The following is a 24,810-nucleotide window of genomic DNA, read 5'->3' on the forward strand; positions in this document are numbered from 1 at the left end:
TTTTTTTTTTTTTTTTTAGGATTTTATGTATTTATTCATGATAAAGAATAGAGAGAGGCAGAGACATAGGCAGAGGGAGAAGCTGGCTCCCTGTGGGGAGTCTGATGCAGAACTCAATCCCAGGACCCCAGGATCACAACCTGAGCCAAAGGCAGATGCTCAACCACTGAGCCACCCAGGCATCCCAGATTCTGAAATTCTTGATGCCTACTCCCCTAAATCCTTTCCCTCTATTATGTCAGGATACAACACTGCAATTTAAACAAACGTGTTAGGAATCTATAATAGACATTATGTTTAACTGTGTTTTTCCCCTCACACCCTACATCCAACCCACCAGCAAATTCTTTGGTTCTGCTTTTTCAAATCTGTACACTTACTACCATCTCCAAGACCACTTGTTCCCACCCAGACTGACCCATCAAGTACTGAACTGGTCTTTCTTCATATCCACTCTGTCCCATGTATAGGATAGCCACAGTAACTTGATGACATTTTCTTTTTCAAGTATTTATTTACAGGGAAGTAATAACAGCCATAGGAGCATTTGTTTGGTATTGAATAAATGCAACATCTATTACAGAAGGCAGTTTGATTATCTTGGCCTCAGAGAGGAGGCCTCCTGTGCAGTAACCATAGGAAGTTTAACCTGTATGTGAGGATTGCATTTCCCCACAAGCAAATGCCTATGTAGAAAATCAGGCTCACATATGGATTATTTCTTAGAGGAAAGAAATTGAGAATAACTTTAAGCAATGGAATCCTCTGGAAATGGTATAGAGATTTAAAGGAGACACACAGCAGAAGGAGAAAAAAGAAAATGATAAAGTATACCATAAGCACCGTGAATGTTCAACAACTATGTACTGTTATTTATGATGAAAAGGCTTTCCAATGGGATCAATGCAATGCCTGCTACTGGCATTTTTCTCATTTTTCCAGAGTTGACAGAAATAAAGGAGACATTGAAAGAAAAGTTTGCATGGATTCTGTTGAGCTGAAGAGGGTAGATGGACATCTCTTTAGAAAAATGACAACAGCCTAGGTCATCCATCTCACAAATGTGTATCATTAATCCAACAGAGACAGTAAGAAAGAGCATGAATCAAACCAAATCTGAGGTAAAGTAGAAACAGTGCTGGGCTGGGAGTTACAGAATCTGAGTACTCAAGACAAATCTCTTATGAATAGCCAGTGTGACCTTGAGCAAGTCCTTGAGCCTCCAGTTGTTTATAAGGTAACTGTACTAGATCAACTTCAAGTTTCTTCTTGTTTGTATCTTCTAGAATTTATAAATCTAATCTCACTATTGGAAAATCAGTCTACCACTGACCATTGGTAGAATGGTCTTCACAAACAAATCAGGCACAATGCCTTTAGACAGGTGGGGGAGCTATCCAGTGGAGTTGGTCCCTCAGGGAATATTCTGAATCACTTACTGACTGGTTATATACCTTTAAAAATTCCCATTTAGGAGGCATCTGATCCAGGTCATCATAGGTTGAAGGATTGAGCCCTCACTTTGAGCTCCTACATTAGGGAGGAGGCCATGTGAAAGATACTTTCTCTTTGTCCCTTACCCAGTGATCATTCTCTCTGTCTCTGTCTTACAAAATAAATAAATAAAACCTTCAACAAAATTTCTATTTAGTTACATGATTGTATGTTTTGGAACTTATCAGTAGACTTTTGCTTTAGGACAATAACAGGTCAATTCTTCATTGTAGAGCAGTCTGAAATAAGATGTTGAAAAAGGTATTATGAACTATAAAATGTCTTAGGTATGTATGTTAAATATTAAATCTCAGAGTATAGAAATGTCTAATTCAATTTTTAAGTATATATCAAAATAAATAAAGATTGGCAATTTAAAAAGTACGTGGGGTTATGGGATAGAGTTGCTGTGGTTTAAAATAGATTTTTAAAAATCTTCGAGAAATTCACTATATTTAAAAAAACAAACAACTTCAGCAATGTATTTTGATAACATGTTAAACTGACACATATAGCTCTGCTGGGTGATAGAGCTCCCTAAACAACTGAAATGTAGACCCTGGGAAAGTACATATTTCATGGAACACTTTGGAAGAAAGTACCCTGAACTAAATAATTACCCCAGTTAGAGAAACATCACAGTGGCAGGTACATCATAACAAAAAAAAATGGAGTTGTCTAGAAGAAGAAATTACCCTTTACCAAGGGAATCTCTTGAATGACAATATAAATACAAAAACTAAATTATTATTGACTTAGTTCTTCCTACATTTCCCATTTCATCTTCACAGCAAATCTAGAAGTTATAAACATGACTCCCATTTTGCAGTTGAGAAACCTAAAGTTTAGAAAGATGGGATAATTTTCAATACTGACACAGGTGATCGGAAGCAGAACAAACAACACAACTCAGGTCCATCCAAATCCAAAGCTAATGTTGTTTCAGTCACTTTCAGCAATGTAAATGCCTGAAACATCATTATTCTGAGAAGAAAGTGTATAGGGAGAATCAAGTGAAGAATGGCTATGTCACAAAACACAAGTATTCATAAAGAAATACTTGAAGCAAAGTGATTTAGGATGACTTAAGAATGGAAACTCATTGCTTCTGTGGTATTGGAGTACCAGATTTCAACCTTTTTATCTGAATGAAAGAAGGCACTCATGTATAAACTTCAAATTACCAAGTAATCTAAGGAAATGGCTTGGGGTACATCTTGTATTTAATAAAAGCTTGGATGTATTTGATTTGAAATTTCAAACACTATCCACTTTATGAAAATACAGCTTCATACATTCCATAAAAATGCCAAGTACTACTTTAAACAGACTTTTATTTCTAAACCAGAAATTTGTTGAATTTATAATAATGTGTTTGGCTGGTGCACATACACGTTGTCAGTGGAAAAGAAAGACTTTAGGCACTTAATAAGAATTAATAAAATGTGACCAAAATTATCCATTGATAAGGGAAAATTGATTTATCACCATAAAGGAGATAGCTATCTTAACAGACTCTCAGTAGCAGTTTAGAATGGGGACAGAAAAATGGAGATATTTATGAGGTTCAGAGGGGTTGGTTTAGGACACGCTATTTAATTGTAATTGAGTAAGGTCCATGATCTAATAGTTTAGAATGGACAAACACAGCAAGTGAAGGTTTTAAGGAGAATATCAAAGAGAGCCTTCAGAAGCAGTCTTTCCGTGCTAATTGAACACTCTAATGTTTATTTAAATGGGCTTCGAGGAGTTCCTAAAATGAATGATGTTTTTTGCTATGTTTATCTTCCCTAGCAAGATTTTACTGGAATAGTAACATCATATACTAATGTAAAAAGTTGTGTGGTTATAGATGGTTTCAGATCTAGAATCATGAAAATGGAAAACAATCTTTGTTGAGTATTTAATTTGGCCTAAGGAAATGAATTCTGCATTATATTTGGTTTGTTATCAATCTCTGCATAGTTTTAGGAAAACTTTGCAAAGTATTTTTTCATGAAGTATAATTGAGAAATTCCCCTCACAGAGTTTCCCATTAAATTCTGTTCATTAATCTTAATGATTGCTGTTACTGACATTTTATGATATTTAAATACATAAGATTCTTTTGCTCTTCTCTTCTGAAAACATGGTCTCACAACACAGAAACAGGTCTTTCTATGCGCAAATACATAATTCATCTTTTTTTATTGTATCTTTAAGACTAATAAAATTATTTCTTTTAGGGATCCCTGGGTGGCGCAGCGGTTTGGCGCCTGCCTTTGGCCCAGGGCGCGATCCTGGAGACCCGGGATCGAATCCCACATCAGGCTCCCGGTGCACGGAGCCTGCTTTTCCCTCCGCCTGTGTCTCTGCCTCTCTCTCTCTCTCTCTCTGTGACTATCATAAAAAAAAAAAAAAAAAAAATTTAAAAAAATTATTTCTTCTACTACTTAACTAGTAAAAAAATAAAAATAAAAAAGAAAGAAAGAAAAGACCTAATTTAATAAATTATACCAGATGGACTAGATAGACTTGCCTTCAGTTAATTTCCAAACTCAACTGAAAAATTAGCTTAAAAAGTTAACATGGCAAGAACTATAAAAGAGAGATATTCAAACACAGCAGAGATAAAGAAAAATGAACTATTTGTTCTTACAACTGTTGGTTTGCAATTTGGCCCCTTACACAGAAGGCAAGGGAATTTACATACCAGGGTTGGTGTGAGTGGCTGAAAGGTGAATAGATCTCCACACCCATCCACCAGAATCTTCAAAGTTTATATAGAGGCCTAGTAGGGGTTTAGTCACATACACCATGGAAGCTTCTCAACAACATATTCCTCTTTTAGGGCTGTATCCTTGAAAATGGCTCCCACTGTGGAAACAGTGAGCACAACATACATTCCAAGGAGAGGTGAGGGGGTGAGGAGCCTGTAACTGCTTGGTTCCAGCTCAAGAGGAGGTAATGTCTTCTTGATGACCTTCTCCAACAATTACTGATTCCAGTTAAGTGTCAAAAAAAGAAGTAGTATTTGAGCTAATTTTGAAGGAGGTAAAGGCATTCCTAAATGAGAGAATATAAAGGCTAAGGGATATAGGCTAAATTGGGGGCAAATGGAATAAAAAAGTTGAATGGAATGGGAAGTTGACACTGATTAGAAGTTGCTCTCACCTTTCTCTATTCAAACTTAGTTCCTTTTCTTGGTTAGAACAAGAGAATTTTTAAAAGAGCTATTCAGGGATGTCTGGGTGGCTCTGTCAGTTAAGCATCTACCTTCGGCTCAGGAGTCCTGGGATTGAGTCCTACATCAAGCTCCCTGCTGAGCTTCTACCTCTCCCTGTGCCTACCCCCTCACTCATGCTTTCCCTCTCTCTCTCAAAATAAATACTCTTTTAAAAATTTTGTTAAAAAGAGCTATGCATTCCATTCCCCTAAGTTGTTGTAATGGCAATGGAATCCAAGCAAAACCCTAAATGTCTTTTCCCAATAGCATTTAACACAATTATTATTAAATTAAATAATTACATGTGAGTGATGCTTGTCTTCTCAGATGTGGCTCACATCTCCAGGGCCTAGTACAGTGCTAGGCTCATGGTGTGAATAAAATATTAAGTGGCTACATGAAACATATAAAGAGTTAGGTTTGGCCTGCAATGGAGGCTTACATATGTCCTAAGAAAAATACCACTTTGGAAGATGGCCATATATACATATATATATATACACACATATACTTCAGGTATATGTTTATATGTACACATATATACATAAACCTGAAGTATATATATATACACACACACACATATACACCTAAAGTTTATACACATATACACACATACAAACATGTGCATATGCAAACATGCACATATGTGCACGTAGACATGTACATGTATGAATATACATGTGTGTGCATGTATATATCTATATCTGATTTGAAATCTCAGGTTACTTTTCCAAAGCTAAAACCACTCCTGATTATACCAGGCAAAAAAGCCACCCGGAGCCTTATGAAACAATATTTTTTATATATTTGTGTTAGCATAATATACACTTTGAGTTGCTTTTCTAATTTTACTTCCTAGCCCTTTACCTTTGTTGTTACTCTTATGAAATTTTTGTTTGTTTTATGTTTTGTTATTCTCTTTCCTCTGAAACTAAGTGGCTCATATAAAGATGGAAACTAGCCTTTGCTTCAAAAGGCCAGCTCTCTACAAGAAATATACTTATTCCACAAGGGACAAAGAAGTAATTAAGGAGACAGAGAAGATTTTCATAGTAAATGCTAAGTGTCCACTCTTCTTTAATCTGGATGTCCTCTTATTGACTCTACTTGCCAATTATCCATCTGTGACCTTTCTATAGGTAAGAGGAGTTAACTAGAAATTTGACATATCTTCGAATCCTGTATCACTGGTTATCTTTGATTATGGTACTTCATTTCTCACTCATTAATCCAGTAGGAATCATTTCTATGATGCTAGACTGCTCCTTCCTTCCATACCCCTGGTAGCTCTCATCAATGTCTTCTGATGCTCTTCACCATTAGGTCAGGACAGAGGCATCCTCAGAAACTTCAACACAACACTGGCACTGGCTTTTGAAAAAAAATCTCTATGCCACTCTGATATTTTCCTTAGTGTTCTTGCCCTTTCTTGAGTAGAAAGGCAGGTTTGGGTTTATGAGGACATCAACAAATGATAGGGATCTGATGGAATGAAGACCTCACCTCTGAGACCCAATACGGGAAGCCACGGACCAGCAATGCTTACCTAACTAGCAGGGTTTGGTTAACAGGCCCCTTTATGACTTGTTCCAGGGCACTGGTCATCCCTCTCATTTACTCCTTTAAAGATAATAATAAACTGCAGTCTGGGTCCCATCTGTCAAGGAAAAAGCATGGCTGGATATAAAATAGGAAAAATTATAATAACCTAAGCAGATTCAAAATACACATAAAGCCATGTTGTCATACATTTGTTTAATCAGGAGAGTAACAAAAATGCTTTTGGAAGTCTGTAGTGTTCTGCGTTTTATAACATTACTGGAGAGTAGCATTTTTGCATTTGTGAAAATGTCTTGTCCTTCATTTTTATGTATCTCATTCATTAAAACTAAGGGTAAGTGTTATACAAATGCCCCATAAGTATGTCCATTGAATATGTGTTTTTCTTTCACTCTAAGAAGAAGTACCAGCAATCTAGCCAGACAATTGGGCTAGCTGTGTCAGAATCACATAACCAGTCACAATCTAAAAATCAGTCAGATCCAACCATGTTGCTTCAGAAATAGCCTTTGTTTAGAGACAGAATATGGCAATTTGTTCCAGTCCAAAGTCAACTAAGAGAGACAATAAAAAGAACTCCTGCTGCTTTGGGAAAGTTATCTTTTTCAAGCGTTCTGCTGATGAATATGTATTTTTACACAGATTGCCCATGAATAGGGGGAATGGAGTAGACAGGTCAGCTCAGAGGGAGGGGCTTTTACTGTTTTATGTCAGTGAAGCACAGTGCAGGGCACAGTACAAGTTTATGTACCAAGGTCCCTGTCCTCCCTCAAGAAGGGAGGCAGGCTTGAGCCCTTATATTCCTAATTGGGATATTTCTTGAATTCAATGGCATATATTTAGAAAAACATAAAAAAATAACTGGAAATGTGTCAATGAAGTCTCTTACAAATGAGAAGTTTTTTAAAAGATTTATTTGAGAGAGAGAGAGAGTGCATGCATGAGCAGGAGGAGGAGCAGAAGGAGAGGGACAAGCAGATTCCATGCTGAGTTTGGAGCCTAAGGCCGGTCTCGAACTCAGGACCCTGAGATCAAGACCTGAGCCAAAATCAAGAGTCAAATGCTTAACAGACTGAGCCACCCAGGCATCTTACAATGAGAGTTTTAACATTTAAGGGGAAAAAAAACCCAGAAAGTAACATCACTGAATACAACTTAATTGTACAGGCCATCAAAGGAAGATATGATTTCATTACAGATTGAATTCTTCAGTCAATTCCAACTGTGTTATTTACCGTCAGGCTTCATAAGATTAAATTGAGTTTTAGAGATCTTTATAAAGATAATATAGTCAAAGCTTGAATGAAATTGTACTCATTTTTTTGACAGTGTAATTAATATAAAATTGAATTCTAATGATCTGTTAAAGCTATGGTTTCTTTTGACTTCCTAATTGTGATAGAGTTATTTAGCAGAGCAAGACTACTGTCATCTTCTCTGTTATCTTTAAACAACAACAACAACAAAAGTATTCTTTCAATTTATTCATACCAGAGCTAGGCTAGAATACTAGCTAATTATTATTCACTCTATTGAAAAAAAAATCTTATTAGGTGGTTCACATGAAAGAATAAAAAAAAAAACACCTGCTAACCATTTATTTTCTAGAGGTTCATCCCTTGCTAATAACTGATCTTAACCAAAGGAATGCTTCTTTATAAAAGGGTCATAACTTACCATATTATCTCCTTGACTGGCTTGCAGATGTCTCTTTCTGTTGTAGCAACTAAAATTCCTTCTGCTATGAGCCTTCTGATGCTGAATGGAAGCAATGTTTTCATATTGAATAAAATTCGGGCAGCCCCGGTGGTCCAGCGGTTTGGCGCCGCCTTTGGCCCACGGTGTGATCCTGGAGACCTGGGATCGAGTCTCGCGTCAGGCTCCCTGCATGAAGCCTGCTTCCTCCCTCTGCCTGTGTCTCTGCCTCTCTCTCTGTCTGTCATAAATAAATATCTTTTTAAAAAAAAGATGGAATAAAATTCTGGGTGGGATCTTTTAAGCTCTCCTGCCTCATAGAGGTTCAAAGCAAATCTGATTTCCTGAGGTCAGTCCCACTTCTGAATACTCTGCCCCAACTACTTTGTTTTCAGACCTATTCTTATTGCTAGGGACTAGCCTTGCAAAAATGAGCTGCCTTTCAAAATTGGTGTGGGGATCATGAAGGATATACTCTTCATACTATCTTCATAGCTTTTCTATAAATCTAAAATCATTCTAAAATAAAAAGATACTTTTTAAAAAGGCGCTTTGACCTATAAACCAATATATGGAAGTTATTTTGATCCCAGTGCAAACAGACTATAAAAAATAATAATTAATGGTAACTGGGGAAATATGAACATTGGCTAAATATTTGATGATATGAATTAACAATAACACTAATTATTAATAATTTAGGTGTCACAATTTTACCAAGGCTATGTTATTAAAGAATGTCTTTGATGTTTAGGATGCATATTGAAATAATTTAAGATACAATGATGTAATATAATATCTGGTAATTGCTTCAAGAAATCTGTTTGAGGATATGGAGAAGTAAGAAGAAAAAGATTGGCCATGTATTAATTCTTGTTGAAACAAGTGTTATATGCAGGTATTATTAGGAATTTTACACATATCTTGTTCAAGTTCCTAATTCTTCTAACATATAGACATACTAGAGCTGAAAAATCTAAGTGTCATAGTGATTATCTTTTTCTAAAACAAAACCACTTAGTAGTGGAAACAAGATTATACTCCAGCTCTGTGGGTCTTTGAATATGGTGCTTCTTTCTTGAGAAAATAATTTGTAGGGAGAGTACTATTTCAGAACCACAAGCTCCAGGCCATAGATGAGAGATACAAACCTTCCTGGATACTAAGAACTCACTCATAGGTAATACCTCTTTGCCACATCACACACTGCCTAAAACAAGGTGTGTCAGTTTGTGTTACCACTCTGCAATAATGATGGCTTGCATGGCCCCAAACACATCATTATATTATATTTAGTTCCTTTATTACCAAGTTGTTACCCTCAAAATGATAAAGGACTGAGGACAGGGGTACATCATGAAGTCACTTGTTTTGCGCATTCTCTGAAACCAATGTGTGATTAGAATATGGGAAGTGATAATGACAACGATGAGAATTGCTACAGGACCATGTTCTACTGAGCTGACCACCCAGATGGAAGTACGGCAAGGGTCACACTCCCTGCATTGCATCCTCTAGGCAAAGCTAGAATTTATTGGAATTGGGGACAGATAAATCTCATAGTTTTAAGATAAAGCTTCAGAAAATTACCACATGGGAATATGCCAAGGGGGAAGTACTGACTGCATGGCACAAATCCTACGGTAAGTTTTGAAATGATCTTAAATTGATTCTTATGTTAATTATTATCTGGATGTACTTGTAGCTGGCACTGATTCAAGGATTCTACACAACTCACTCTGTTTTGACATTAAATATCAATAGTGTTAGACATTAAATGTCAATAGTGTTAGAGCTAATGAATGCCAAGGTACATATATCAAATAATTTTCATATTATTCTTTAATAATAATATTAAAAAATAGTCGAAAACCCTTATCTAATTCTTTTCCAGACACTGTGACTCAATGTGAGTGCCCTTGGTTTTACTATAACCCCTTAGAAACAAAATTATTGGCCCCATGTTATAAACAAAGACAGTACACAGACGATATAATTTTTTTGTGTAAGGTCAAGAAGGTATATCAGCCAAGATCATGACTTTTCCATGAGTTTTTTTTTTTTTCTTTCCTGGTATTAAGGAACTGCTTCTACAGTTCCTGATATTGCTACTCTAAAAGATGACATTTATTTGGCAGAGATACCTCATCCCTCATCCTGCTCTGCCATCTAAATGGCATAGAGGGCATCATCCAGCACAGCTGCACTCTCTGGGCAATAATGTGACAATCCCAGCACTATACTATAGGTAGATGAGTGGCCCTTAAGAAAATTCACTTGGTCAAGTTTTATTGTCTCCTGCTCTAGGATCAGAAGTCTTATCAGTTGTGGTTATAAGGAGAACTTTTGCCAAAAAGATATTTATGGATGAGAGTAAGGAGAACAGAGAGACAATCTGATATGCCCCTGAACAAGGCAGGTATTTCATTCATTTTTTTATAGGATTGGGCTAGAAATTATTTTAGCTTCTGAAACCAGTCGAGGATTTTATAGGTGGCATACATATATATTTGTGTTCTGTGTGTGTGTGTGTGTGTGTGTGTAGGTGGGGAGATTAGCAGATTAGAGATAGCTGCCAATTCTCTGTCATTTCTCCCACCAAGAAATGGCCCCTATGTCACCTCCCCTTGATGAGTAGGCTCTGTGACTGCTCTGATCAATGTAATACCCCACAAGTGATGCTTTCCTAGTTTCCAAGCTGAGGTCAGTTCTAATTCCTGTTTTCTGAAACAATTGCTCTGGGGGAAGCCCAACCACCATGTAAAAAGTCTAGCTACCTGAGATTGCCATGCTGTGAGAGCCCAAGACACATGAAGAGGCCTGAGAAGATGAGATGGGGAAAAAGACAGAGAAAGAGACCAAGGTGCCAGGCCTATGAGTGATAAAGACCACTCAGCCAAGTCCTTCCAGAATTCCTAGACCCACAACATTGTGAGCAACATAAAATGATTGTTTTAGCAACTAGGTTTTGGGGTAATTTGCTTTGGAACAATAGAGAACTCAATATACTAAAAATCATCAGATCTGTTTCAAAAAGGTAGACTTTTCTATAATAATTATCAAACAAAGCCAATCAAGGAAAAATAGGTTTAAAGGAAAGAGGTGAGCAACCTTTTTCAAAATGGAAACATCTCATTTGTTTTTATTCAGAAGACTAAAGAGTCTATGATGGGCATTTTTCAACATATTAGATTAATAAAGTAAGGAATAAATCTCTCCTATAGGAAAAACAGATTATTTGCTTGAGAGACTTAGAAGAGAATTGGAACATAAGAGAAATTTCAGTTCTGGCAACAATTCAGATATACGAGTGAAAATAATAAATGTTTCAAAGATACAGAAATATGTCCTCCAGGAGGCAAAAAAAAAAAAAAAAAGTAGGACCCAGGGATGCCTGGGTGCCTCAGTGGTTGAGTGTCTGCCGTTGGCTCAGGGCATAATCCTGGGGTGCCAGGATCAAATCCTGCATTGGACTCCCTGCATGGAGCCTGCTTCTCTTCTCCCTCTGCCTATGTCTCTGCCCCTCTCTGTGTGTGTCTCTCATGAATAAATAAATAAAATATTTTTTAAAAAGTAAGACCCAAAAATGTACAGATTTTTTCCACATTCTTTGATATTTACCAAATGCCAATGTTAAGCTCACTTTGGCTAATGGCAGTGCACTGAATGCATGAATTTACTTTTGCTTCCTTTCGACAGCTCTATTAAAAAAAAGAGTACATTTTCCCAAACTTCATAATCCCACAATAAAAGGCAACAAAATAGGAAAGGAGACAAGACCAAAAAAAATTCGAAACCTGGAAAATAGAATCTGAAACAGATTTAGCAGACAGAAAGACAGACACATGATCTACATTGGGGATTCCCCACACAAAAAATTGAAAGCACCATGTTTGCAGCAGTGAATGAAGACAAGGCTGAAAACAAACTCTTCAAGATGTAGTTAGTCCTGTTCCTCTACATAATACCCTCTTTTCTACCATGTTATAAAACTACAAAGTTTATTCTTTACAGAAGTTACTATCTTAGGGCTGGGGGAGAGGTTGAAGGAGGGACACCATACTAACAACGGAGTGATAAGAGAACTTACACATACTTAGTCCTGAGACTCTGATCTAACTCCACTTCTTCACTCAGCTTTCAGATATGGCAGCTAGGTCTCTTCTCTCTAGACAAGAAACTGGAAGGTCCTTCTTCAGGGAATCTGACCAATTCCAGGAGAATAACCTGAAGTTACTGACAGCAGAGACTCCTCAAAGAAACAGCCCTTTCAAATCACACTAAAGCAAACCTCAGAGTGGATACACACACAGATTTCCAATTATTTTCATGGTACCTACTCTTAATTCTGGGCAAACAAACCTAGATTCACCACGTTCAAACTACCTGAAAAATTTCTAATGTAAAAGGTAGAGAACAAATTAAACAAAATAAGCAACTAGAAAAAAAAAAAAAAGAATATGCAGAGAAAACAGAAAAAGTTATCCTGGTATCCTCAGAGAGATAAGAGAAATAATTGCTTTCATGAATCAAGAACAGAAATTCTATTTTTGAGAGAGAAATTAAGCAAAGGCATTCTCTTTAGATGAGATCAGGGAAAAAGAGTGGGGCAGAAAGAACCAGGGAGGCCATGTTAAACTGGGTGATTAGGAATTCCAGAAACTGTAGATTAATGGCTGGGGGTAGCCAGACCCCATCCTCCACACCCTGCTACACCACAGCAGGGCCAATGAAGGAACAGTAGTTGTGTGGTAGGATAGGAAATGAAATGGAATCAAAGATGAAACCCAAAATAGGCAACATATTCCTACAAAGGGAGTAGATACTGCAGAACATGGAAACAATCTAAAAAGGAAGAGGACTCCACAGCCTCTGAGTGGGGGTGAGTGCAAATAATACCTATTGAATCATTAAGAGATTAAAAGGGTTTTGTTAATATAAGGACTTGAGAATCTCAGAAATAACAGCAAATATCTTATAAAAACCCTTCTAGAAGGGAGAGAGCTGAGGGAGAAGTAAAACAGTAGCTAGGAAGGCAAACCAAATTAATGAGAGTGACGTAGAAGACCTAGTATATAAAGGTTTAGATTCTAGGAAGGATTCAAAGAGAGCAGATGGCAAAAACTGCTATAACAAGGTATCAGTACAACTTCTCAAGGTGAGCACATCATTTTTAAAAGCAAAGCCTGATGCCCTCTGGGAAATCCCAAAGGACAGAAAACTGCAGAGCCAGAATTCTCTCTGATTCTGAACTTCACAGAGGGCCATAACTTAACCATAGAGAAGGGAGCCCTGCAGCTTTCTCAGTAAGCACATGAAAGATTGCCTATTCACTCAAGATTGAATTAATCTCTTGACAGTTCAAAAGAAATAGTTCTCAAGAGATGGAAGTCCATTTGGGTAGGGACAATATTGGTGTATGACACATTTACTAACAGATCCCTGACCGGTTGGATTATTAGAAGCTGTGCTAACTTATATCAACATCACAAAGCATTCCTCACACCCATTTCACCATTACAAGTTATTCTTGTTTGATCTTGGGCCTTCTCTCAGTTTCCTCATCTGTAAGATGAGGACAATAGAACACTCATGGATATTCTGTGAAGATAAACATAAAACATTTAGAATAAGTCTGGCACATGGTAAGCATTCCATGTTTGCCCACATTGTCATGATCAATATTCTCCTATTACATAGTGATATAATCTACTTTGGGCCTTTGTCAACCTCAGTGTGTAGAAAGATCAGAGTCATGTAATAAAGGAAAAGTATAAACCTGTAGACCCACAAGAAACCCAGGGGTAGGTTATGAACCTAAAAGAGACTGGGTTTTACCTCTGTTTCTCATTGTCTGAAATAGCATCTGACACTCACATGAGAGTCAGTGAACCCATATTAAATGAGAAACTAAGAATTATCATTACTAGAGAAACAATTCAAACCTCATGTCCAATAATTAATGTTATAATACTGCCAGTTTCCTTATAATTATTACATATGGTAGGGAATAATTTTTGACATTCCTTTTTTATTTTCTGCACAAATAAGCTACAAACACATTTTCCTCATACAAAATTTAATGTGTTGTTTCAGAAAACTCTTAAATGTACGTAATTACAATTTTAAAAATTAAAATTATGTTCTTAATATTAGTATGCAAGATAGTACTTACTCTAAGGCTAAGGAAAATAATCATAGTTTAGGTAATTTAAAAAATGAAGCAATGAAAATTTTACAATTATACTCATATTCTCATTCAATACTATTTTTTTCTTTTGGGAGATAGAAAAAAATGTATCTGCCAACAGCTCTCTTAAGTGAACAATATATGACATGAAAATAGAATGTGCTATTCTTCTGATTAGTGGCCAAACATATTGCAATAGTTCATACTGTATCAAAGAAGATGTAAGTCCACTAATGTCCATTCTCAGAGTAATATTATAAGTAACTGGTTCTGGCTGGATATTGACCAACAAGAAAGCACGTTAACTATCAAATATCTGACCCCCGTTTTTTTACAAATACATGTTTAATACCACCTTAAAGAAAAAGTGTATTTATAAAATGTGCAAGTATATTTGATGTTCTTTTCCTATAGCAAGCAATAAATAAGTCTCCAAGCCTTTCAAAGTTTTGTGAAGAACTGCAAAATATTTAATTGTCCTTCTAGATCACCATCCCACAGAAAACTTAATGGGCTAGAGTGAGTCCTTAATCATTTGGAATAACAAAAAATACAGTGCTAGGATTAGAATGGCATAAAACATATGTTGTGTAGAAATGCAATATGTTCATTATTTCATTGATTTTATTTCCCTCATAGAAAAAAATAAACACTTTCCATAGGTCTCTGTCAGCTAGATTATTAATTTTTGTTTTAAATTCTGGGATAGTTTCCACTAGTCTTAAAAATGCTTGCCTTTGCCTCTGCATATTCCCTGGGAAGAGGGATAAGAATTTTTTTTTCCTTATAGAACTTCCTTGACATTATACTTAGCAGAGGTGATTTTTCCTATCAAGTTCTTTGATGTTCCTTCATCACACGCTTTCTTCAGATACTCTGTGTTTACATTTTTCCTTTTCAATTGTGTGGAGCTCAGTGGTATCACAGAGCTACAGGAAATCTTTCCTTTGCTACCTCATTTTCAATTATTTTTATTTAATCTCAGAGTCAGAAAGTTTTCTCATTGAAAAACACTTCTCATTTTTAGTGGGAGCTGTTACAGACTGGTGAACACATTTAAATGTAGGTAATGCTGAGGAGGATTCCACTTCATTTTCTGTATTTCTTGCAGTAGTAATATATCTCAGGGTTCCTTAGGTCTCCTCTGTTTATGATGTGATAGGAGAATACTTCAGGCTTTTTCTGCAGGCTCCCCCCATCACCACCAATGGATTGGAGAAAAGAATTCAGCAGCAGGGGGCTCTACAGGCAAGGCCTCACATTATACAAGAGGGAACAGGAAATGCATACTGCATCCTATGAAATGCTGTCACCCACTTCCTCTGATTTCTGGTGTGAGAAATGCCAAAAGGTTTGACCTTGACTTTCTCCCATGATCTACATGGCAGAGTCAAGCATGGTTGGGCTGTCAGGGCACAAAGGTGGTAGAAAGATCAGCAGGAGGCTCCAAATGACTTCAAAGGGTCCTCAGTGCTAAAAGCGAGGCTAAGTCTGTGACAAAATATAAGTCTAATTTGTAACCTCATTTAGATCTAGAAAGACCATTATCCATAAAGAGCAGTGCAACTTAAGAAATCGGGATTTTCTCTGTGCTGTTTTTCTGCTCTTTCAATGAAATGAAAGTATTCAATGAATAATTAACCTTGACTGGGCTTAAGCAAAAAGAAATAGGACATGCTGATGCTTCTGTTAACACCAGGTTCCCACTCCTCCTAACCAATAATCAGGGCTATTAACATTCTTTTGTGTGAAGGGTGGTGGTTTTACATTTATTGAGAAATATGAAAACTAGTAACTGAAAAATTAGGTGAAATTAGATGCCTAACCTAAGGACCATTCCAAGAATAGCTAACTGGAAAACAGGAACTACTCTAGATTAGAAAACAATAAAACTATAAGGAGAGAAATATTTTGAGTAAAGCTTGGAAAAGTATTTCAAGCTACAATTATCATAATGGACAGACACAAAGCAAGGGAAATAGATCAGATCCAGTCATCTTTCTAAAAGCCAAGATGGCTAAATTTTTTTTTAAGATTTATTTATTTATTTATTTATTTATTTATTTATTTATTTATGATAGACCTAGAGAGAGAGAGAGAGAGAGAGAGGCAGAGACACAGGAGGAGGAAGAAGCAGGCTCCATGCCGGGAGCCTGACGCAGGACTCAATTCTGGGACTCAAGGATCGCGCCTTGGGCCAAAGTCAGGCGCCAAACCGCTGAGCCACCCAGGGATCCCCGAAGATGGCTAATTTAGTGCTGACATATGAGACACTTAGGAGGAATCAAGTTTCCATTAGACTTAGCTACAAAAACTGGGTTTGTTAGCTCTGCCATTTAGCACCTCTTGGGTCTTAATTTTTCTTTCCAATAAAGTGGAAATAATGGAGATATCGTGCCTGAATTTTTGTGAAGATTTAAAAAATATTTTTAAAGCACCCTATGAATTGCACAAATATACAGAGCCAGGAATACAGTGTTTACTGATGGGATAAATGACAAACACAAACCTTATATCTGTAGTTACTTGTAACCTGATGACAATCACAGGTAGAAGAGCATTAAATTATGTACTATTCATTATTACTTGTAGCCCAATGACAATCACAGGTAGAAAAACACTAAATTATGTACTACTCATATCTGTTTCTGGCTTAATTTCACATGTATAATGATTACCCTTTAGAAAAACCCAAGTTTTTAGATCATTCTTTTTGTTTTGTACTCTTTACTGTACATACTACATCACATACCAAAGCAGTACAAGTTAGCAGAGAGTGTGAATGCAAAACCAGTGTCTTCAAGTTCAACTCTAGATCTACCACCTTATATTTCTGTGATGTCAAGCCAAATAACTTCTTTGAAGTTGAAATTTTTCATCTGAGAAATATAACCATGTATACCTCACAAGGTTGTGAAGTTCTAACTTACGGCTTCTGTAAAGTACCCAGAAGAGTATTTGGCACAGCCATAGGTTCTTTAGTATCTATTTTTAAAATGATTTCCAGATCCCTTCACTGATCTTACACAGAATATTTCCAGGTATGAGTAGTTTGAGATAGAATGGATTTTTTTTTAGATGTTATTTATTTATTCATGATAAACACAGAGAGAGAGAGATTGGCAGAGACACAGGTAGAGGGAAAAGCAGGCTCCATGCAGGGAGCCTGATGTGGGACTTGATCCCAGGTCTCCAGGATCACACCCTGGGCTGAATTCAGGCTGCACTAAACCACTGAGCCACCCGGGCTGCTCTAAGATAGAGTGGATTCTAACCTCAAAGTATCCTCAGGCAAACTATCAGAGCCAACTCATTCCCTCCAAAATTGACTTTCAAGATCTTTCCTTCTTTAACACCTCTTCTGCTTACTTGTGATCAAAGAAATTATTACTCTGTAGCTCACAGTCCAGAGGAGCCAGAAAGAGAACTCCATTTAAAAGTCACATCTGAACCACTGTCCATTCCTCAACACATAGATTGTCTTTCTCAGCTGGATTCCATTCCATTCCTTCTATTAGCCATTGGTGACCATCCTATCACCGAGGAACACTCTCTTCATTATTGTCTCTTCTTAGTTGCACTTTCAGTGCTCCCTTTCCCCTCTACACCTACAGAAAGTATATTGTTGAAGGTTAGAGTCAAGTTCTATCTGTTCCCGTGAAGCTTTCTTGGCTACTTGGCCCCATGTTGACTCTTCTGACACAGAATTCTTAACAGTGCTTATTTCCTGTACCAATAACTTTGTACTTCCCTCACATAATAATTTAACCATAATTATTCAGGGCAGAGTTCTAGATTTTATGCACTTTATCTTCTGAGATGGTCTAAAATTGTGCTGTGGATAGGATCCTCTATTTTCTGAGTCATATAAATGAATCAGACACAAAAACATATTTTATTGAAAACATCCCAAAGCACTGTAAGTTCAACAATGATAATTTTGTTCTCTGTGCCAATGCTCAGATTTCATTATCCCAGGGAGACAAATTAATTACATTTCCTTTTTTTATTATGCATTTTTCCCCACTTAGCCACAAGGTGGTCTTTAGTTGCTTTGCTAGCCACTATGATGGTTATAAAAAACGTCAGCAAGTGCTGGCAGGAATCCACATGCTGAGGAGGCCAAAGGATCAGATATAGCTCCTTGCTGGCAGTTGTACAAATACTCTTACCATCCACAATATTTATTCTGTTTTCTAAAACGAGACTTCTCTCATTCCCAAGACTGTAAATCTAACCATTATTTTCCCTAAAACAAAGTACCACTAAACAAGAAGGAAAAAATGCAGTAATGAGAAGATGAAATGATAAGTGCATGAAATTTTCAGCATCATCTAGGTCAAGATATGGACAAATTCTAGAAGTGACAGAAGGCAGAGTCAGTATGTAATGGGTAAAAAAATGTAGGCTTATACCTGACAATCACTGTCTTTTGGGCAATTTTTGAAAATCATGGGTTCTTCCTAAATGTATGAAACTATCATGAAGATGATTTTGTCAAAATAGATTATTTCCCCCCCATAGGCAAAACCCTTTGTCACCATTGCACTGCCAGATTTCTTGGACTTCATTACCTGTCCATAAAAGGCAGAGCCATTACCTAGTTAGGGTAACTGGAACTACAAGAAGCCACACCAAGTTCTGTGGGTAGAAGTGGCTCTGTCTGTGAAGGTTCTCCCAAGTATCAGACATAGTAGTATCCAGATTATATTACACCAGCAGGGAAAAGAGTTTCTCTAACATAATCATTAAATATTTCTGATCTTTCCCACAACTTCTGCTCAGTCTCCAGTTACAAAAGGAATTACTCAGGCAAGTTTCATAAAAATGATATTGTTATTAAGAAAAGAGTTGAATATTAAAGAAGTGTTAAATGGTAGAAAGATCCTAAGTCATTTCACCAGCATTTTTTGGCGAAGTGGGATGGATCATCCCTAAGAACTTTCTACATGATAGGACACAAAATTTATCAGCTCCATGTTTATATCTTGGAGTTGGGGCGAAGAGGGGAGTCCTTCTGACATTTGCTGAGTACCTGAAGAATGGTCACCCACTGCAATCTTCTAGATAAACATTCTAAAGAAAGAGCCTCCCCACAAAAAACAATTTCCTTAACTTCAAGCTACAGAGGAGTTTTACCTTTAGTTGCCTTATTTCAACTACAGAGAAAACTTGCAGTTTCTAGATTATTCCAGGGCTTCTGACTTGTCTGTCAATTCTCATAGCCAGTATTGCACTTCCACCTCCCACAGTCCAAATCAGGAGTGATAAGTTATTATGAAAGGCAACTTAGTGCTAGGGGGAGATGACAACCAGCTGTCCTCAATGCACAAACAACATGTAGTCCAAAGCCAAGCATTTGAAATTTTAAAATTACAAAATCTCTGGAATAAACAGTAAAGGAAGGCCTCAATTTATGTTCATAAGCTTCATTTCCAATAAGCTCAAAATTCTGAAAAGGTGAACAGATCTATAAAACGGACTTTTGTCATTTTGCTTAAGATACATGAAATATTTTAAATTATTGATTATAGGAACAAGAAAGTTCTTGATATATATCCCCCAAGTAAGCTTGTGAATAAGTGTTCTAAAAGCTATTTTTTTTCCCATGGGCAAAATTGGAGATGTCATTCAGCCAAAGATGTTAAGGGATTTGATGGTAATTCAGCCACAGAACTCCCTTTCACTGAACATATACTCTGAAACTGCATTTCTGAAAAGTGAGCCAGACAAGAAGATATTCTCATCTGGGTATCTGTGATAATGATGACTATGCAGCAAAGAAAGTCTGGGAGATGCTTTGATGTCTGTGAGACAAGAAGAAGATTTGAAATAGATAAGAGGTAGGGGAAAAGCAGCTCAGTAATGATTTAAAATTAAGAGGAAACTGATGGTCATGTGGGAAGTTCTCAGCAGGGCCCAGGGAACAAGAATGTAAAAAATCTGCCCCTAAATCTGCTGCTTAAAACAGTTAATTTGTGGTTGTGATTACTATTAAATTATCATTATCCTGTTACCACTTTTATTATTTTTATTTATTTGAGAGAGAGAGAGAGAGAGCACAGAGGGAGAGTGAGAGAGAGAAGCCAACTCCCCAATGAGCAGAGAGCCAGATGTGGGACTCTATCCCAGGACCCTGAGATTAGGGCCAGAGCCACAGGCAGATGCTTAAGGGACTGAGTAATCCAAGTACCCCCATTACTACTATTTTTGAGGCAGGAATTTATGGTTTCTTTCTAGAAATAAGGTAGGAATTCTATCTGACATGTAGCTCAGGTGATAACTTTGGCACCTGTATGTGTAGTTGGCTAGTCTGGGTGCACTATCTAAGTGCCACGGGAGTATACTAGGAAACACCGGTGTTCCTAGTCCTGATAGATTTCATATTAACTAGAGAAATAGAGCCCTTTCAGATTCTGGGTTTTTTGTTTGTTTTTTGTTTTTTACTTACATGGGAATTTTAACAAACAAGGAAGTAAATGTTAACAGAAGAAATGGTAGGGTAAAAAAATTCATCTGATAATGGGTCTATGAGCATTTCTAATTCCCTATTTGGGATATCAATTAGTCATGTTATTAAATGCCTATTTTTAGTGTGAATAGGTTTTTATACTCAAATATGTAAATTATATAGACAAATACATAACAAACCTAGGCTAAACCTAGGGTTAAATTCAGCTGAGCCTTTCTGGTCACTCTCACCAAAAGTCACTATGAGTTCCCTAGTTGGTGGGGCTTAGGAAGATTTTTAGAGATGCACAAATAAGCATAGTGGAATTTTTCAATTTCACTTGCTCACAGCCAGATAGACACAATCATAAAATAATATGTAAGATACTAAATAGCACTGACAAAAATAGAAGGAAAAATATATACAGATGTTTACTTTAAGAAGTGAACAGTAAAAGAAATAATTCAGGTTTCCAACTAAGTAATCATCAAGAGAAAACTGCCATACCATTGAGATTTTACAAAGGACAACACAAAATGTGTTGAGAGATAATAATAGAAATTAAGCTATACGAAGCAAAGATATTCTTTAGAATGAAGGGAAAATAATGTGCTCCAATGGTCGTTAGGAACAATTCAAATAAAGCCCTGTGATTTGAGAAAAGAATAGAAAGAAAACAAGTAAAAGGCCCTTTATCCCATTTGGACAATATAGTTTGCATCATGGACCATCACAGTATCTATCCCTGTTGAAATAGGAGTGCCTGCAATAAAAAACAAAAACAAAAAAGGAGCATCCTCATCTCTTCATTTGCTAAATTATTTAAAATTATATCAGTTGATAAACTATAATTTCACTTTCTCATTTTTTCAAGAATTTGATATCAAATATATTTGTATTTTAATGACAATCCCATTTGAAATATGCATAATTTAGCCAAGTAAAATTTTAAGTCCAGAATCAAATTTTATTTCTATAAAACAAGGGCTTTATAGAGCTGTTGAAAGAGTCAGAGATAATATATGCTGCCAGACATGTTATACATGTCTGATAATGGTTAGTTCCCACATATTACTCATGTGTGAACATTTTTTATGAGAATTCTAAACATATTGTCCTCAATATTCATCAGGTTCTTTTAAAGGTCTGAGGCAAACACCATCAAAATAGTTTTCAAAATGCTAAGTTACCTACCTTGCTATTCTAGGTCCTTAAAAATAGTTAATAAAAAAAAATAGTTAATAGCTTGGTTTTGAGCACTATTATGTACAAATTTGTTTTGGGAAGCTCACAATATTTCTCACTCCAATCATATCATTTAAGACTAAAAGCATTGAAGATGAAAACAATATTTTTCAGGTAAATGTACAAGTTATAATCAATTTTTCAGGAAAAGGCAATGTTCATACTAGGAGTAAGCACAAGTTAAAGTAATTTTGTAGAGCAAAAAAATAGAAAGTCAACTAATTTCAACAAATATTTACTAAACATCTACTAGGCAAAAAGGCAGCTAGAAGTTAGAAGTGTACATAAAGTGTTCTGCTATATATTTCAAGGAGGGACCCTTTCTTATCTGCTCTTGGGGCCAGTGCTAATCAACATTTGGTCAGCAGATAAGCAGACATTATCATGTTTGTAAAGGTCACAAAACAAAAAAACCTTTGGAGAGTCTACAGAACTAAGAAGAGAAAAGGCAGGCTAAAGATCCAAGGTGAGAAGAAGTGTGTTATAAATTTCTGTGAATATGTGATTTCCTTCCCTGAACACCTGGTAAAATAGCATAGTCCACATACTTACATAGAAACAATCATGACGATTAAATGGAAGACTGAAAATGCCAAGTGTTCTCTAAGACATAGAACAACTGGAAACCTCTTATATTGCTGGTAGGAACACAAATTAATAAAACCTAATAAAACCATTGTGGAAAAAATACTTTATAGTATATATAAAACAACTCTAATCCTGCATATATATACCCAACAGAAATGAGTAGTATAGCCACCAAAAGCATGTATAAGAACATTTATAGTAGCTTTATTTATAAGAGCACAAAATTGAAAGCAGCTCAAATGTTCATTAAAAGTCAGATGGACAAATAATGTGTATTTTTTCATAGAATAGCAATGCAATGAAATGCATTGCAATGAAAAAGAACCAGTGATGGAAGTAGCATGGATATGGATACATAATAGACCAATGCAGTGAAAGAAGACAAGTCTTAAAAAGTATATACCACATGATTCCATTTATATGGGAGTCAAAAACAGACAAAGTGATCTATGGTAACAGAAGTCAAGACAGTATATCCTTAGAATACTCTTGGACAGAGATTGACTGGGAAGGGGAATAAAGTATTTTTCTAGTGATAGAAATGCTGTATATTGATCTGGGTGTTATTTGCAATAATCTATGCATATGTTAAAAATATATACGAAAGCTTTGTGTATGTATGTATACGACTGTGGTAAAAAGGAATGGTAACTAGGAAAATTAGCTAATGAGTGATCAAATGTATATAAAAAAATATCTAAATCCTATTGTGCCAATCAGCGATGACCAATATTTTAGTCCTTACATATTGTCTATTTGTGGTGTCCATTCCTCCCCAGATAGTCTTCTTCTAAAGACATATGACTGAAATGTCATGCTATAACTGCGAGCCTAGCACAAAGCTGGACAGGCACACATAGATGTTCAAATCATGTTCTTAATAATCACAACAATGCCCCCTGTCAATTACTATTCTATACCTAGCAAAATAGTCAATCTTCCAAAACATCAACTCTATGAAGTAGGTGTTCTTTATTCCCAGTCTACATATGAGGAAACTGAGATTCAAAGATCTGTCTCATTCATTTGGGGAATATAAATAATAGTGAAAGGGAATATAAAGGAAGGGAGAAGAAATGTTGGGAAATATCAGGAAGGGAGACAGAACATAAAGACTCCTAACTCGGGGAAATGAACTAGGGGTGGTGGAAGGGGGGAGGAGGGCGGGTGTTGGAGGGGAATGGGTGACGGGCACTGAGGTGGACACTTGACGGGATGAGCACTGGGTGTTTTTCTGTATGTTGGTAAATTGAACACCAATAAAAATTAATTTAAAAAAAATAAATAAATAAAAATAAAAATAAAAAGCAAAAAAAAAAAAGAATGTAAAAAAAAAAAAAAAAAAAAAACAAAGATCTGTCCTGAATAGTAAGTGGAAGATCAGGAACTCAAATGCTATATGCAAATCCCATGTCCTCTGCCACAGACACTTCGTTGTCACAGTACATGGATAATAAAACATTTGCTTAAACTTCCCAGAAGGTCTAGAAAGCTGAGATTTTCATCATCATGGCTCTGTCCTGCATGATTCACTTTGGTGCTTCTGCCAAAATCAGAGGCCATCCATACCAAACAAAATGTCCACAGTTCTATAGGGAACATGTCTTGAGGCCTTACTAAGAGCCAGTGTCTATACCTTTTATAGAGTTGGTCCATAGTTCCACAACCTCCTAAGTGGTCTGCTATCACTTCCCAGGTTACCCTCATACTAAGTCAGTCAACTGAACATGCTCAGGACTCTTCGTTATTCCCTTAGTGTCATGTGTCATCTCCTTTCCAATTATTATTAAATTTATAATGCTAGGGATAGTTTTGACTTATTTAATGCCCCCTTATTCCAAACATTTCTTAATGACCTCTTGCTTTGAACATTTCTTAATCTACTCATAAAAATTCCAAATTTGATTTTTTTAATCACATGTAGAAAGACAATTCAAGGTCTCTTAGATAGCCATTGACTATATTTGGTCTATGACCCAAGTGTATTTGTGCTTTGATGACAATGTGCTACCAATCCATGTCCAGAGAGAGAGAGCCTCTTTGGAAAAAATTCATGGTCTTATTTTACCATCTGTATTGCATAACACTGTCAGCCTACAAGTTTTTGACAGTTCTGTATCCTTTTCTCACCTAATTCTACTTGACAGACAAAAGTAGATGACATTTATAGAACATCAGCACATTTTTAGGTGGCATGGGCAGTTCTTTCCTATGATGATCTGTCAGATTTAATTCACAAATAGGTAGAATGCCCTTTAGTATTGGCAAATTCATATTCATCTTTCACTTTCCGAGGACAGTTTTAAAATGAGGTGTCTCATAGGAGCCTTTATATCCCATAAAGTGTCCTGGATTAAACCCTTCCTAGAAGGCTGAATCCAG

Source organism: Vulpes vulpes, chromosome 8 (genome assembly GCF_048418805.1).
Source record: "Vulpes vulpes isolate BD-2025 chromosome 8, VulVul3, whole genome shotgun sequence".
In the NCBI taxonomy this organism is placed as follows: Eukaryota; Metazoa; Chordata; class Mammalia; order Carnivora; family Canidae; genus Vulpes; species Vulpes vulpes.